Below are 16,059 nucleotides of genomic sequence, written 5' to 3'. Positions count from 1 at the left end.
ATCAATCATTTGAGGAAATATTACATTTACGTTGTTATTTTGTTCTGTCAAAGTTTTATTGTAACTGAATGTAAAACGACGAAAATTATTATAAAGATTGGCAATTGGTGACAGTCGAGTGGCACTAATTGAACATATCCAACGTTAATGCTACCGTGTATGTACTGTATGTGTAGCCGTTGCAACTAATTTGACACTATACAATTTTAATATGGAACAGCTGACAAAATGAGGGCAGCACCTCACCAGTCATGCACATTAAAAAGGTTTAATATTATTTAGATACTGTATGGGACGGATAATCCTACACACCAAGATAGTGTCAAAAACGTCTCACTGACATATCTTATATCGTATGCTGAGCGAATAGCCAGTTGATGACGTAGTTACGTGACGATATTTTAAATAATTGAATAATTAATAATTTCATTGTCCATTAAGTACCAACTCACCATAATTTATAAAATTATTAAAAAGTAAAGTATGTCATTTAAATAATTTACAAAAGTAACAATGTCACGAGTAAATCGTAATTTCAGGAATTTAACAACTTAGGATGAATTAGAATAAAATGCATAAAATCAAAGGAACTCGTTGAAAATCTAAACCCGTCCTACGCGCTGTCACGTAAAAAATCCTTTGTCCAACTTACATCGGTGATTTGGACATCACACAATCTGCAATACCAAGATCTATGTCGACCTTTGAGTGTGTAGGTTTATTCGTTAACTCATCGTGGGCCTGCATTGTCTATCACTCCCAAGGTCCCGAAGTGAATCAGTGAAGAGAACAGCCGGCCTAGTCGAATGGCAATCGTCGACGCTAGACACCGACAGAAATGCAGTCTGGCTCTGTCGCGCCAATACAGAAGAGCGATAAATATGGTGCTACGATAATGATATTATCGTGACTGTTTGTGCATTTGGCTATGGACCCTGTGCATTCACGGAGCAAAAGGTCACGCTCATATGTAGGCATTCATTAATTGATTTGTGAGCTAATTGTTTTATTTTACACTTGTAGCACCCACTTTGGGATGAAGGTTAGGTATTGATTGTTACTTTTGTGTGGGCTCTGGTCATTGAGTTTTGCAATACATTTTGTGGCACGTGCAAAATCTATGTACAAGTATAATTCTACGACTACAGATGAAAATGTGATCTGGCGGGCTATTACGGTCCATTTTATCACGCGTCAACGTGGGATAAATGATAAATTTATCATAATTTTATACAATTTTGATTGATTTGACATCTTATCACTTATCCACGTGACAGCTGATAAACCATTGACTTTCATACCATGGTCGATGGATAATATGTCATTTGTCCAAATTTTTCCTTAGACTAAGTGGATAAGTGGAATGATAAGTGATATAATCTGATAAATTATATCGTTTTATATCACTTATCGTCGTTTTATCCAGTTTGACAGCGTCAGACAAGAATTGTTGTATAAATGATATATAGTCGAATTTTGACGCTTAATCTGTCATTATTTTATCCTAGTACTCATTGATCGACGATAAAATTTACCGGAAGTAATAAGGTTGAAAATCACTTATTTTTTGTGTTAATCAACTGTCAATAGATAGGATCTAAATAATATATTTACGCTTTTTGGCCACCAACGTGCACATTCTACCAAAAAGACTACCTTGTTTCCCCAATCATGTAAATTTAAGTTTCATTCATGGGTCTCTCGGTATTCACTTAATTAAAATTCTACTTGGGCAAACTACAAAATGATAGTATGAAAAGTTACGGTTGTATTCGTTTATTTATGTTTTCAATATAAATATAAAATGACACAGAGGCAGTATCTTCGAACATCGTTGTCCCGCAGGCGACACAAGCCTCAGGCGTGATGATGTAGATCCGGGAACTAGACGAGGCGAATGCTTCATGCTTCTCTTTGTCTCCGCATTTCTTGATCGACTTCTTGTAATCACGTGATAATAAATATAGATAGGTGTACACCTTTTGCCGGTGCCGGTGTGCAATTCATTCACAACACAAGTTGAGTTCACTGTTTCGCAGATTAGTCTTCATTATAACAAAAACAAGTATAAACAAATATTTTTAGCAAATATAATTTTACAGACACAATTCTGTCAATGTCAGCGAATTTTTTTTTCTGAGTTATACGTATGCAGTAATTGTATTTTTCTATTCGACGCTAGATGGAGTTGTCATACTTATTGAAATAAGCGTTTAATTACGCCGGTGTAACTCTGTCAATGAGTATCATGACATGACACATCTCACAATGTACACTCAGTTCAACCTTACTTGTCCAATCATGTAAACAAACACTGCTGGAAAACATTATCTCACTTTTATCTGGAATTGCACATTAACCATCACTTAAAATGTTATTATATACTTAAATAAACTCACAAAGTATTGAAATCCATCAAAAAAACCACTGAAAAATATCACTTCTAAAACGATTTTCATCAATAATTATAATTACGAACGGATGACATTAAAAACTCCTGACATTAGGAAGTCTAGATTGTCTATGAGTCGTAATGTTGGGATGACAACTTATCGTTATGAACGATCGATATTAACGTTTGAGTTTGTATAGCTTGGAAAAAATGCGTTGATTTTAACTGCAATAATTTATCAGATTTATTAACCGACTTCGTTACGTTTTATTTCCTACCTCTTTACAATGAATATTTTACTATCTGCATATTTTTTGTTGTATTAATGTTAATGTCAGGTACTATAAAATGAATAATGTACTAGCCTTTTCCATATGATTGTTGCAAATGTGACGAAACCTAAATAAATTTTGGTTTTTACATAGATGTTGTGTGACGTAAAATTGAAAATCCTCTGATGACGTTAGCAGCGTTTATTTACAAATTATCGTTAATACATCATTTTATCGACATTTCCAATCACTAGTAATTGTCTTTGATTATATTTGACGTTTCGTTTGTTTACATGATAGGACAAGTAAAGATGAACCGACTGTAATAGCTGCCAGCTGTCTATGGAAAATAAAAATAATGTTACATTGACATTTCACATCATATAATTATATAATTTTTCAAAACGGAAATTTATTTTAAAATATCTAATGCAATAATTATTAATCGTTATTAAAAATATATATTAAAGACGGTTGGACTAAAGCAAAGGGGGCGTATGAAAAAAGACAGAAAATATATGACCAAAAGTGAAAAATATATCGGATTAATAAGGTTGGTGGCTATTATATTTACATGGTTTGTGTTCGAGTAATGGAATGTTTGAAGGCACGTGTATGATTATTTTTGTGTTTTTATGTGTTTTGTTAACATCTTAAACATAAGTATATATCTTCTTCCTCTTGTAAATCACTAAGTACCTACTTAGATCTGATGATGTGGATTATAGATAAAATGTAGAACATTATGACTTATGATTTTAGATGTAGGTATGCAGTAGAAACAGCTTCGCTAATAGATAAGAGGGATAGGTGTGTGTGTGAGTATTTTAGAAAATAATAAGAAAATAATTTAATTTTTAAACACCATCATATTTTCGTTCAGGGGCCTATTGCATAACAATTTACAACTTATATTACAAGTGGAACTCTCTTTCTTATAAAATGAATTGGAGGGGGACTACCGCTTGTAATATGAGTTGTAAATTGTTATGCAATAGGCCCCAGGTGTCACACTCACAAGATATTAATAGCATAAGCCATAATAAGTACCTACTTACTATCTTAGCTTACACTTAACCGACTTCTAAATCTCAAACGGAGCGGAGAAGATTGTCAATTTGTCTGTTTTTAGGGTTCTTTACCAAAAATGTACAATAAGAAGCATTATGACGTGACTTTGTCCGTCCGTCCGCTTGTCTGTCTGTCTGTCCGTCTCGTCTGTCTATCCGCCTCTCTGTCCATTTGTCTGTACGGTAGTCTGTCCATCTATCTGTCCATCTGTCTATCCGTCTGTCCATCCGTCTGTCTGTCCGTCTGTCAGTCCGTCTGTCTGTCTGTCCGTCTGTCTGTCCGTCTGTCTGTTCGTTTAACTGTCCGTCTATCTGTCTGTCCGTCTGTTTGTCCGTCTGTCTATCCGGTTGTCTTTAGATATATTATTTTTTGATAGAGTATAATTATAGTTATACAGATTGATCCAATTTTTATTAAATCCAAGTTCTGATAATGGGATCCTGAAGAAATTGAGGGAACTCATCAAATACAATACAACACAATACTCTTTATTGCACACCTCACATAGTTTACAAGTAATGCACAAGAAACAAAAATAAATCAAACAGAGGTAACAACAGGCGGTCTTATCGCTTAAGAGCGATCTCTTCCAGACAACCTTTGGGTGCTGGAGTTAATATAATCAGAATATATGGTAGATGGCTCGTACATGCATACATACAGTATCTTTTGTATTTTTAACCCCCGACGCAAAAACGATGGGGTGTTATAAGTTTGACGTTGTCTGTGTGTGTGTCTGCCTGTCTGTTTGTCTGTCTGTCTGTATGTGTGGCATCGTAGCTTCCGAACGGATGAACTGATTTACAATTAGTTTTTTTTTAATTTGAAAGCTGAGTTAGTCGAGAGTGTTCTTAGCCACGTTTCATGAAAATGTGACCACTATGTCGCGGTCGGGGTTTTTTCAAAATTTTAATTTTGTGGTCAGGTTAGTTAGTAAATAAATGAATATTATAGGACATTCTTACACAGATTGACTGAGTCCCACGGTAAGCTCAAGTGGGTACCCAGACAACGATTTATATGATAGACTAGCTTATACCCGCGGCTTCGCCCGCGTAATAAAAGTATTCATTAAGATTTTCATTTGGATCCGTAGGGACCGTAGGTTTCTCTGTAGGTATATTTATCTGCGATTATTTCGATTGCACATAATACTTTTGCTTGCAATGATTGTAGAAATACTACACATCGACCACAGCGTAGGTAATTCTATATACGCTGGGGAAACCTTTATAAACATCCCACATAGCCCGTATTTCGACACTATGATCGGTGGGTAAAAAGTACTTTTTTCTATTATCCCTTACAATTTTTTACATTTTGCTTATACTTATCGCAAACGTAATCTTCAAGCAAGCAAACAACGATCGTCTTAGAGCACATTGATTGTAAGAGACCGCCGACCGATTATCCGTATCCCTCTAACGATACCCATATTATCCGTATCCGTATCCGTATCGCTATCGCTAACGCTATCGCTAACGCTATCGCTAACGCTATCGCTAACGCTATCGCTAACGCTATCGCTAACGCTATCGCTAACGCTATCGCTAACGCTATCGCTATCGCTATTGCTATCGCTATCGCTATCCCTATCGCTATCCCTATCGCTATCCCTATCGCTATCCCTATCGCTTTCCCTATCGCTATCCCTATCCCTATCCCTTATCAAGATGTTTAATGATATAACACTTTAAGTTCTCGCGCTTTGTACACATATTTAAAGTCACATACAGGTCGAACGCGATTAATTAACATTATTTTTACCTTTTTTCCCAACGTTTCGGCCAGGTTGCACTGGCCGTGGTCGCGGAAGACTGACGTCCCAGCAAAATGTCACCGGAGATGTAAACAACACAAAACTACCCGATATTTTTTCATTTATATAAATGTTCGGGGTAGACAAATAAATATAATCTACCCGCTTTTAGTTAATGTTTATTTCCCACCATGTTTATTTTAAAGGTAAAAATAATGTTAATTAATCGCGTTCGACCTGTATGTGACTTTAAATATATGTTTAATGATTTCTTATCAAGTGCTAAAATATAAAGTTTCATGGTCTTATCATTTAAAATTAAGAAATCCCATACAAACTTTCAACCTCTTTTTCAACCCCTTCATCCCTTTTTTTCGAAATAAAAAGTAGCCTATGTTCTGTCTCAGGGTCTAAAGATTGTCTGTTCCAAATTTCATCAAAATCGGTTGCGTGGTTTAAGCGGGAAAGCGTAACAGACAGACAGACAGACAGACAGACAGACAGACAGACAGACAGACAGACAGACAGACAGACAGAGTTACTTTCGCATTTATAATATTATATATTATAGTAAGTATAGTATAGTATTATAGTATATAGTATATAGTATATAGTATATATAGTATATAGTATGGATGGATGGATAGATAAATGATTTATTGTCACAACATGGTCATTAAAATCTGTACCTTATAATATATCTTAAAGTTCTATCTATATGTAACCTAATATTAATTTTTAAAATTTTCAAGAAACTTGCTCATGCTTTCCATAAGCTCTGATTGGGTTTCCAACATTTTCTGTGTAGATCCCATTTTGCTATGATATGCTTACTGCTTTTGATATGCTGTGATATGCTGATTATGATGTAAACTGCTAAATAAGTGCAGCTGCTGGTGCTGCTAAATTTTAACTGTATACTGCTGTAAAGGTCTGATATTCTGCTCTATGATGCAGCTGCTGGTGCTGCTATGCTGGTCGAACAGTGTTCCCTTGTGCCCGGTATAGCGTAGACGCCTTCTCAATCCGACTGGTGAGACCCGCTTGTGGGAGGCCAGCCAAACCGATTCGATACTACACGTTAGACACTCGAAAAACACTATAAAGACTCGAAGGACCAAATTGATGTATGGGCTGATAGTGCTCCGTACACCAATTGTATTATGTTGGTTGCTTGATGTAATGATAACACTCACTATTGCCGAAACACTTTATTGTCACTAAAATACCTTAAGTATAAAAGCGCGAAATAATGAATGAAAATGCTAATGAGAACACGCCACGCGTGATGGGCGGTAATTATGCACGTGAACTGACTCGTATTCTAATGCTTTACGCAATTGTAAGTAATTTCGCTGAGATGGCAATGTGCGGTATGTGGACCGTACATACAATACTTAGGAAATTCAACTTACAATCTAGGTATACGTGACAAGTGGACAGTCTCAGCTATGTGCTAATAATATATAAATACATAGAAAACACCCATGACTCAGGAACAAATATCTGTGCTCATCACAAAAATAAATGCCCTTACGGGGATTCGAACCCGGGACCGCGACTTAACAGGCACAAGGTCACTACCGACTACGCCAGACCGGTCGTCAAACATTATGATGCATTCAAAAAACAGTGACGTTTGGATGGTGTTATATGTTTTTATACCAAATAAATATATTTTCACCACACCAACTGTTAAAGGCTTATTTTGCTATTCTAAAACAGATAGCAAAATTGCATTTTATCCACAAGAGTGCAAAGTAATTTCATACAAATTTTAACTTGATGTCTTGGGCTGTCTGGTAGAATTTACCTATACATGATGATTTTGAATCATAAATATTGAAACAATTGATGGATTTGATTTAATTTGATGTTTTATAGTCAGTATTTTGTTCGTGTTGGTGTGGTGAAAAATTTTGTGTTTCACTCGGCGGCAAAGTTTGTTTAACCTTCGTGCCTTGAAACCCTCGCAACGCTCAAGATTCCACTTTTTGAACCACTCGCTACGCTCGCGGTTCAATATTGGAATCTTTCGCTTGCTCGGGTATCAATATTGGCACGTGCGGTTAAACAACAACTTTGCCCCCTTGTAAAACAAATAACTATTTCCTTTCATTCTGAGTGGAACTACGGATGATGGTCAGAAGGGAACTACATATTTTTCGATGCTCTTGTTATGAGATTTGATTTCTTCGTTATGGTTGTAAAGCATGTTGGTTTTCAAGTCCCATTTTGGTTAAGCTCAAATTCTGGTGATGAGACCCATAAGGAATAAGCAAGGGAACTCCTCAAATATGAACGGCACAGTATATTTTTATGACAAAATCAAGGACACATTACCAATCGTGACATTTGGTGGAGTGGAATTGCTGATGATGCTCAGGACAGGAGTGAACCATTCAGTGAAACATATTGCTCATGTTTAAGTGTGCTGGCGTAGCGCTGGGACTTTGTTTGCGCGGTGGGTCCGGCAGCTGCACGCGCCGCCAATCCCCACTCCACGTCGTTATTAAATTTATTTGTATATAGTTGATAAGTATTAAGTTACTTTTAGTACTAACATAGTTCTAAGGATTTGTGATATTTACTAACACTCTAAGGATTTTAAAAATTCAAAATATAGTAAATATATTGAATTGAATTGAATAAGGGGATTTGTTCTCTTCGCCTGGTATGTTTGTATGTTAGTATATTAGGTTTTCAAGACATAATTTTGTCAAGCTCGAGTTCTAATAATGGGATTCATGAGGAATAAGGAATACAGAAAAATCCTCAAATATTAACGGTAGGTATACGGTACGTGTATTGATTTGTATTTCCATGATTTCCATCAAATAATCAATGATTTACCTACATTAAAAACAGTGGCATTTGATGAAGCGGAACTGATTATGATGATTGTCGCAAGATTAAGCTTCTTTAAACTTTTCCAGATGATTATTAAGCAAGTTACCCGACTGACTTAGATACTGATGTGTCGAAGGAAAGTTTCCAATGTTCTGAAATTTTCACATAGGAAAACTTCGGAAACTTTCCATACTTTGTATGGACAATTGTATGGACCGAAACTTTCCATTTCATAAATTTATATTCCCATTATTTTTCGTGAAAGTTTCGTGATTTTTTCAAGAAATTTTAGATTTTTTTTGGTAAATTTCCGCAACTTGCACATAACTAGACTTAGACCTTTCAGTGCTGGGTCCACATAACTTTAATTTTAAGTAATTATCTTTACAGCGCATTACCTCAAATTAATTGGCGTAAAATCATATTATGTGCAATTAAATGTGGTATATTATGTGCAACTAAAGCCACCTGGATACCATCTTGGACCAGAGACACGCTGTACGAATTGTTGACGATACGAAACTCACAAGCGTTATTGATTGAATCCTTAAGTCTAAGGAGAGACTTCGCGTCTTTATGTGTGTTCTATCGCCTCTATACAAAGGGTTGTGTTCTGAGGAACTGGTTATGCCATCGTCTTCTCTTCATCATCGCACCGCTGCCGCAGCGATTATAAGCGCCCTGTCGATTGTGAGCGGCGCTCATCCATACACTTTGCAACTTAAATGGTAGCGCATCGTGCGGTTCAGAGGAATTTCCTCCCGCGGATTCTCCGACTGTGGAATGAGCTCCCTGCCGAGGTATTCCCGATGACTACAGTATGGGGTTCTTCAAAAAAGGAGTACTAGTTTCTACACCCTTTGAGTTGCAAGCGTCCATAGGTTTTCCACCGACGTCCAACATTCGAATCTTTTGAAACCGAACCCCAAAATAAATGAACGCTGGGAAAAATCAACAAAATGGCATTTTTTACACAAATTTAATGATTGCTCTTGTTTCAGGCCGCCGTGTGTGAAAAGTGCCAAAAATACTAATAATAATACAAAAAGATTCAAAGTCACAAATAATCTACCTACTTAATAGCAGCTAATGTTAGTGCTCCTTGGTAAGTTGGTAACCTGAATAAGAAAAATGTACAGGTAAAGGTAAGGTAGGTAAGGTAGAAGGTATGGTACGGAGTGCAGAAGGCACGAAACTTGACATGAATAATAGTTTTGTAATTAGGTAAACGCAGCTATTAACGCCCCCCTAAAGGCAATTTTTTAATCAACCCTTATTTTCAAGTATTCAGATTGCCCTAAAATATTGTTTTTTAATTTTTTATGCTACTTAATTGAATGTTTATGAAAGATAAATATCAAGTGACCTGTGTTTAAATCGTAGATTTAGATGTAAAAAACATACTTTAAAGTTAAAGAGTCGATTGTTACTATTACCGTCCCATAATAATGGACGTGAGGCTATTAACGATTTTTAAGCAGATATTTCCGACCGTACGTGAGAAAAGGTATTTGTGTTCAGTGTCCTCAGTGTAAGTCGTATATATTTACGTACCTGTGTAGCTGTAGGTGGCATAGTAACCCAATTATATACCTGTTATACCTACCTATGGATAAATAGCTTATTTTTCACGTTTAAAAAATACTGTATGGGTGGGTAGGTAAAACAGCAACTAAAACACTTTCAATATATCTCCCATGTAATAGATAGATAGATAGATAGATCCATATTTTCAGAAAAAAGTGATTGATCGTATATTTTTAATGGTATGAATATAAATGATCCGCAATACATTCATGTGGCTGTTGTTAGCAATCGCACGACCGTCGCCGTCGCGTCTCATACTTCCATATCGATAAGGTTTGATTTCGCATGCGTCGCATCGCCGTCGCGCGCCCATCGCGCGACCGTCGCCCACGCAAGCCACGGCGTAAGACTGTGTGCTAGGAATGCGCCTCTTTCAATATATTTGATCGTCAGTGTCCGAGGTGTGCTTATGCTATCAACTTGAAATTTGGAACAGTTATGAACATTGTTAACTTCTACAAAACTAAAGGATTATTTTCTAACTATAGAAAATGGCCAATATGAAAGGGGGGCAAATTGTAACTGTCAATTAAGTAACTAGGTCAAGTGGGGTATCGTTAGAAAGAGCTCAAATTGTACATATCAAAAATATTTTTATAATTTTTTTGTTGTGGAAAAAAACAGAATTATAAAGGAAAATGTAAAAAAAAAAATACCGCCTGCCTACGCATTGCCTGCTTTCAAATAGAGGTAAAATGGTTAAAATCGGTTTACGCAATAATCAGTTATTCCATAAAAATCATTTTCTATACTAGCTCGCGCACATTAGTTAACTCAATTTGCCGATAGATGTCGCTGTACGTTGAACGCTCATTTCCTATATCGCGTTTTTCCTGATATAATGAGGTCGGTTCAGGAGCGTCCTTGCGACATGTCGTAAGTCGTAAACTATTAAAGTCGAATAGTCTTGATTTTATTTGGACGTTGTCTAACAATAAAATTGTATATTAAAACATTACTTGTTATGTGGGAAATTGATTCTTGTGGAATTTAGTCCAATCTGTAGAGCTCTATGAATAACATTTTGTTGATTCAACTATTGAAAGTTTGTACGGAACCCTCGGTGAGCGAGTCCGACTCGCACTTGACCGGTTTTTTTTAATGTTTGTTCCACGATATTTGGTACAGTGGAACTGCTGATGATGGTCAGACCGAACTCCTCAAATCTAAACGGCACACTTATAGTGACTTTGGTATTTTTATAAGAACAGCATGCACTTACGTCCAGAATAGTGACATTTGGTGCAGTGGAACTGCTGATGATGGTCAGAACCGAACTCCTCAAATCTGAACGGCACACTTATAGTGACTTTGGTATTTTTATAAGAACAGCATGCACTTACGTCCAGAACAGTGACATTTGGTGCAGTGGAACTGCTGATGATGGTCAGAACCGAACTCCTCAAATCTGAACGGCACACTTATAGTGACTTTGGTATTTTTATAAGAACAGCATGCACTTACGTCCTGAACAGTGATATTTGGTGCAGTGGAACTGCTGATGATGGTCAGAACCGAACTCCTCAAATCTGAATGGCACACTCATAGTGACTTTGGTATTTTTATAAGAACAGCATGCATTTAAGTTCAGAACAGATTTCTTTTTCTTTTCTTCGCTTCGATTTCTTTATAATCATATTCATGAGGAATTGAGGAAACTCCTCAAACCTTAACGTAATACGTATATTCATTTGTGTTGCCATCAAATAATTAAAGCATTAAAAGTAGTTTTAATAAATACCTACACATTTCTACAAAATAAATACTGTAATAACTTAATGTACCTATGAAGTTGCAATAAATTACTGATTACTGATTACCTACATAATCCAACATTCGCAAGTAGCTTTCACCAGAACTCCAAAAGCGGCGATTTTTTTAAATATTCAACCTTAAAGCAGAATGCGTTTACCGAAGTTTGAAGTTAAGCGACACAATTGTAACGTTATGAAGGCTAAAAGTCTCGTACCTTAGTCCACTCGGCAGGCCTCGTGGCCTAAACGCTGTACTCAATTTTACAGTCTTCATTAAGTTACCATTCTATAATACACTATTTCACCACACCGACCTGGTACCTAACAGCTTTCTTTGTTATTCGAAAACACATAGCAAAATTGCATTTTATCCATAAGAGTCAAAGTAATTTGATACCTACAAATTTTAAGTTGATGTCTTAAGTTGGCTAGTAGGTTTTATACCTATAAATGATGATTTTGAATGATAAATATTGAATGAATTGATAGAAAACACTTTAAATATGAATTGATAGATTTGATTTAGTTTGATGTTTTGTTCGTGTTGGTGTGGTAAAAAATGTTGTGTTTCACTTGGTGGCAAAGTTTGTTTATCCTTAGAGCCTTATTGAAACCCTCGCAACGCTCAAAATTATAGTTTTTAAACCGCTCGCTATGCTTGCGGTTCAATATTTGGAATCTTTTGCTTGCTCGGGTATCAATGGAACGTGTGGTTAAACAACTTTGCCCCCTTGTAAAACAAATAACTATTTCCACACAAAATGTATTACAGCCTATTTTAAAATGGTACTTTTACGAAAGGGAACTAAAGAGGATACAGTCATAAGTACACAGTCCAATATCAAATTAATTGCAAATTATTACACTGGGATAAGGTATTGTCAAAAATGGTCCGCTGAATTGATGTTGTCGATTGTTGACAAAGTACCTAATCAAAAACATGCTTATAATACTGTATATTACCTACAGTTTTATTTCTGTTTGCCTTCGATTTATTATTTAAATTTGATTAATTTACTAATGTAATATTTACATAAATAATCATCATCATCATTTCAGCCGTTAATCGCCCACTGCTGAGCATCATAGGCCTCCCTTCGTGTACGCCACTTATCCCGGTCCTGAGCTAGTCTCATCTAGAGGTGCCCCGCAGTTTTTCGAATGTCGTCTACCCAACGAGCCAACGGATGCCAAGCAGTTTTTTTACATCGGAAGGCGACCACCATTCTGTCAACATTTTGTTCCACCTGCCATCACTCTGCCTGACAACATTTCCCGCCCTTTCAATATCGAAATGACGTCACCCACGTCTCCCGCCGACCTGACGTCAGAACGGCGGGGAACATTAATTTCTTAAATATCTCTGGAGTTTAAAGAGCACATTGCTTGAATTTTGGCGCACATTTGGCACATTGTTAGCACTAACTCCTTAAGTATACCGCACCAGGATTACTTGATGTACACCCGCTATTTTGACGATCACTTTGCAATGTGATCCATTGAAATCGTATGTTTCAGGGGGTTGGTTTGCATCAAATGAGGTAGTTCTAATTTTTTATACATATTGTTAGCGATGAAATAGTGATGTCAAATCCGAGTTTTCCACCGAAAGCCGATGAGGTCATTATTAAATATTTGAAAAACCATGAAATTTTAGGACTTTTTTTGGTTTACTGAATATTTTACAACCAAAATTTTTTTAAGGGCTAAAGTCATTATGAACAATTTCAATAATAATAAATTACCAACAAAATAATATAAAAAATATCACTGAAGCTCCAGGGGTTTCTGAGATACGCTTAGTTAAAGTTTCCACAATTTCATAAAAACACAGTGTATAGTCATATACTGAGGGAGAGTTAATGTTATGTCCTTAAACAACTTAATAGGACCCGGGTAAGTCCTTAAACTACAACTTAACCAACGGTGGTAGGTCCCATTCCCGCCGAAGTCCAGGCGAAAAACAGCCTTTCTGCGTTTCCGCAAATAGCTCTATCATGCCAGACGGCGACTGGACAGGAGGAGGAGGAGGCAATCTCTAAGTGAGTTCCTCATTGTCCTGATTAGTTCAAGTGATCCAAGCAATAAACGCAACCTTGACAACCATTTTTCAGCCACCTCATACCCTTCAACAACATGAAACGAAAAAGAAAAAAGAATACGAGTAGGTGTAAACACCAGCGGCACTTCCTGTCATTGAAAGTGCACCTCACCAACGTACACTATATCGACCGGTTCTCCACCATCTTGAAATCGAAAAGCCGTACCTGGGCGTTCGGTGCCTGACTTTGGTGCTGATTTTTATTTACTACTTTTTTGATATATCAGTCTATTTACTAAAATCTAGCCTAAATAAAAAAAATATTGGTGGTGGAGGCCTCCGTTAGCACCTTATAGTTTGTAAGAAATCTGACATTTTAAAATCACCGAAATTATGTATGGGCACTGTTATCAATTTGCGCCACCGAATTAATTTTTTTTACACATTATTCCAAATTTTCATCTTTATATATAACTTATTATTCGATTTATTGATAGGTGACCGGGTCCGCTTTGTGGATTATGGTTTACTTGGGCTCTGAGAACGCATTGTATGCCTGTGTCTACCGATCGCACAGCGGAAACAAGGAAAGTGACCTTCTGTTGACAACCGACCCAAACAGGAACTCGGTTTCGGTCTCAGCTCCACTGGGATCCGACCACTGTCCACTGTCTGGTGAAATCTATATCGATCTACTCTCCACGCTCTACAAAGCTCAAGTCCGATCGTGTATGTAGTATTGCAGCCACCTGCGCGACGGCTCAGCTAAATACCAACTCGCCGCTTTGGATACATTTCAGAGCCAGGAGCCAGGAGGATGATTTCTTATGAGCTTTTCGGTTTCAAGATGGTGGAGAACCGGATCGATGTAGTGCACGTTGGTGAGGTGCACTGTCAATGAAGAAGTGCCGGTGGTGTTTACACTTACTCGTATTCTTTTTTCTTTTTCGTTTCATGTACTCGTATGGGTTATGGGTAACCCAGTGGTTTAACTGGTAAAACTACGCAGTAAGACTAGAGGGAATATAGCCTACCGAAGGATGCCATTTAATGAGCATTAGCGTGTCGGGACTAGTACTTTTACCTTAAGCTCGAACACGATCGGATCATTTTTATTTTCGTTATTAATAAAGTGTCCCTAAACCTACTGGCTTTTTAATTATTTATTCACTTCCTCCGCAAGACATTTGTTTTGTCTTTGTAAGGCAAAGTAAAGGTAGATGATCCTGTGGCGTTACTCGTTATTCTAACATTCGGTGAAGCAGCGTCATTAAAGTAAGTATAAAGTTATAATAAATAAGCAAGTGAACCCTCTAGGTTTTGATTGTAGGTGTATACCTAGTATTACCTAGTCATGGAAAGTAACAAAGGGAAATGTGTGTAGTGCAAGTGCAGTGTAACTAAGCATCTAGTATGAGGAGGCACACTGACATTTTATCCCGCCAGGCGGCGCTCCTGCAAGTGCCTAGCTAGTCATGTCACTGTCATTCATAAATTATTATATGAGAGTGAAAAAAAATATCTCACGATAGACTGAAATTCTATTATCTTTGATCTCACGTATGAAATTTTTATCTGTGCAATGGACTAATACGGACGTGCTGTTGAAATAAGGGCGCGAGTACACGGTGCCACCTTCGCGCGGGTTTTACGCCTCGTGTGTACAGCTGTACATAGTGCGGAGGTGCGGCGGCGGCGGAAGTGCGGGCTTTACGCGTCTAGTGTATTAAGGGCCCATTTAGATGATACGAGAACTTGCATATGAATTTTATTACATTGCGGTATTTGATGGCTGTGAAAAATTGTATGTATTACCCTCAATGCCCGCAATGTAACTAAAATCGCATGCGAGTTCGCACGCCGTCTAAATCAGGCCTTAAATAACGCGGAGGCGCAGCGGCGGTGCGGCACCGTGTACTCGCGCCCTAATGATTGAGCTATGTCACAACAGTTTTTTTATTTCATTTACTCAGTTTCGAGCGTTAAAAAACGACTATGTAGAGCTAGCATTATCTTCTACGTACTATTCACTGTTAAATCCGTTCTTCTATCCGACACAAGATGTCATTACTGACGAATATCTTAATTCATTTTATTAAAAAACGTCTTATTCTAGCGCAATAGACTTTATTTTTCAACAACTTAAAATATTAAATAGTTTTTATTAACTGTCAATACAACATGTGGATAAGATGCTGATAGGCTGTCATCTAGGTTCTTCTATTCGACACAAGGTGTCATTACTGACGAAGATGTTTATTTGCTACACTAAATAACGTCTTATTTCAGCTTCCTTGGAGTTTATTTTACCAATTACTTAAAAATCTTTAATA

The 16,059-nt window shown here is 37.0% G+C and overlaps 1 long non-coding RNA gene across 1 annotated transcript; it reads left to right on the top strand.

The window, feature by feature from the left end:
- The first annotated feature begins 3,075 nt into the window (after window positions 1–3,075).
- Window positions 3,076–14,811, top strand: LOC125232005. The gene is made up of 3 exons (XR_007177689.1): window positions 3,076–3,217; window positions 9,346–9,449; window positions 12,745–14,811. It is a non-coding gene; the product is annotated as an uncharacterized LOC125232005 (long non-coding RNA).
- The last annotated feature ends 1,248 nt before the right edge of the window (window positions 14,812–16,059 follow it).

The sequence above is a fragment of the Leguminivora glycinivorella genome, chromosome 12 (genome assembly GCF_023078275.1).
Source record: "Leguminivora glycinivorella isolate SPB_JAAS2020 chromosome 12, LegGlyc_1.1, whole genome shotgun sequence".
NCBI lineage: Eukaryota > Metazoa > Arthropoda > Insecta > Lepidoptera > Tortricidae > Leguminivora > Leguminivora glycinivorella.
Note: the sequence above shows the minus strand (reverse complement) of the source record. Positions and strands in the feature narration are given on the sequence as shown.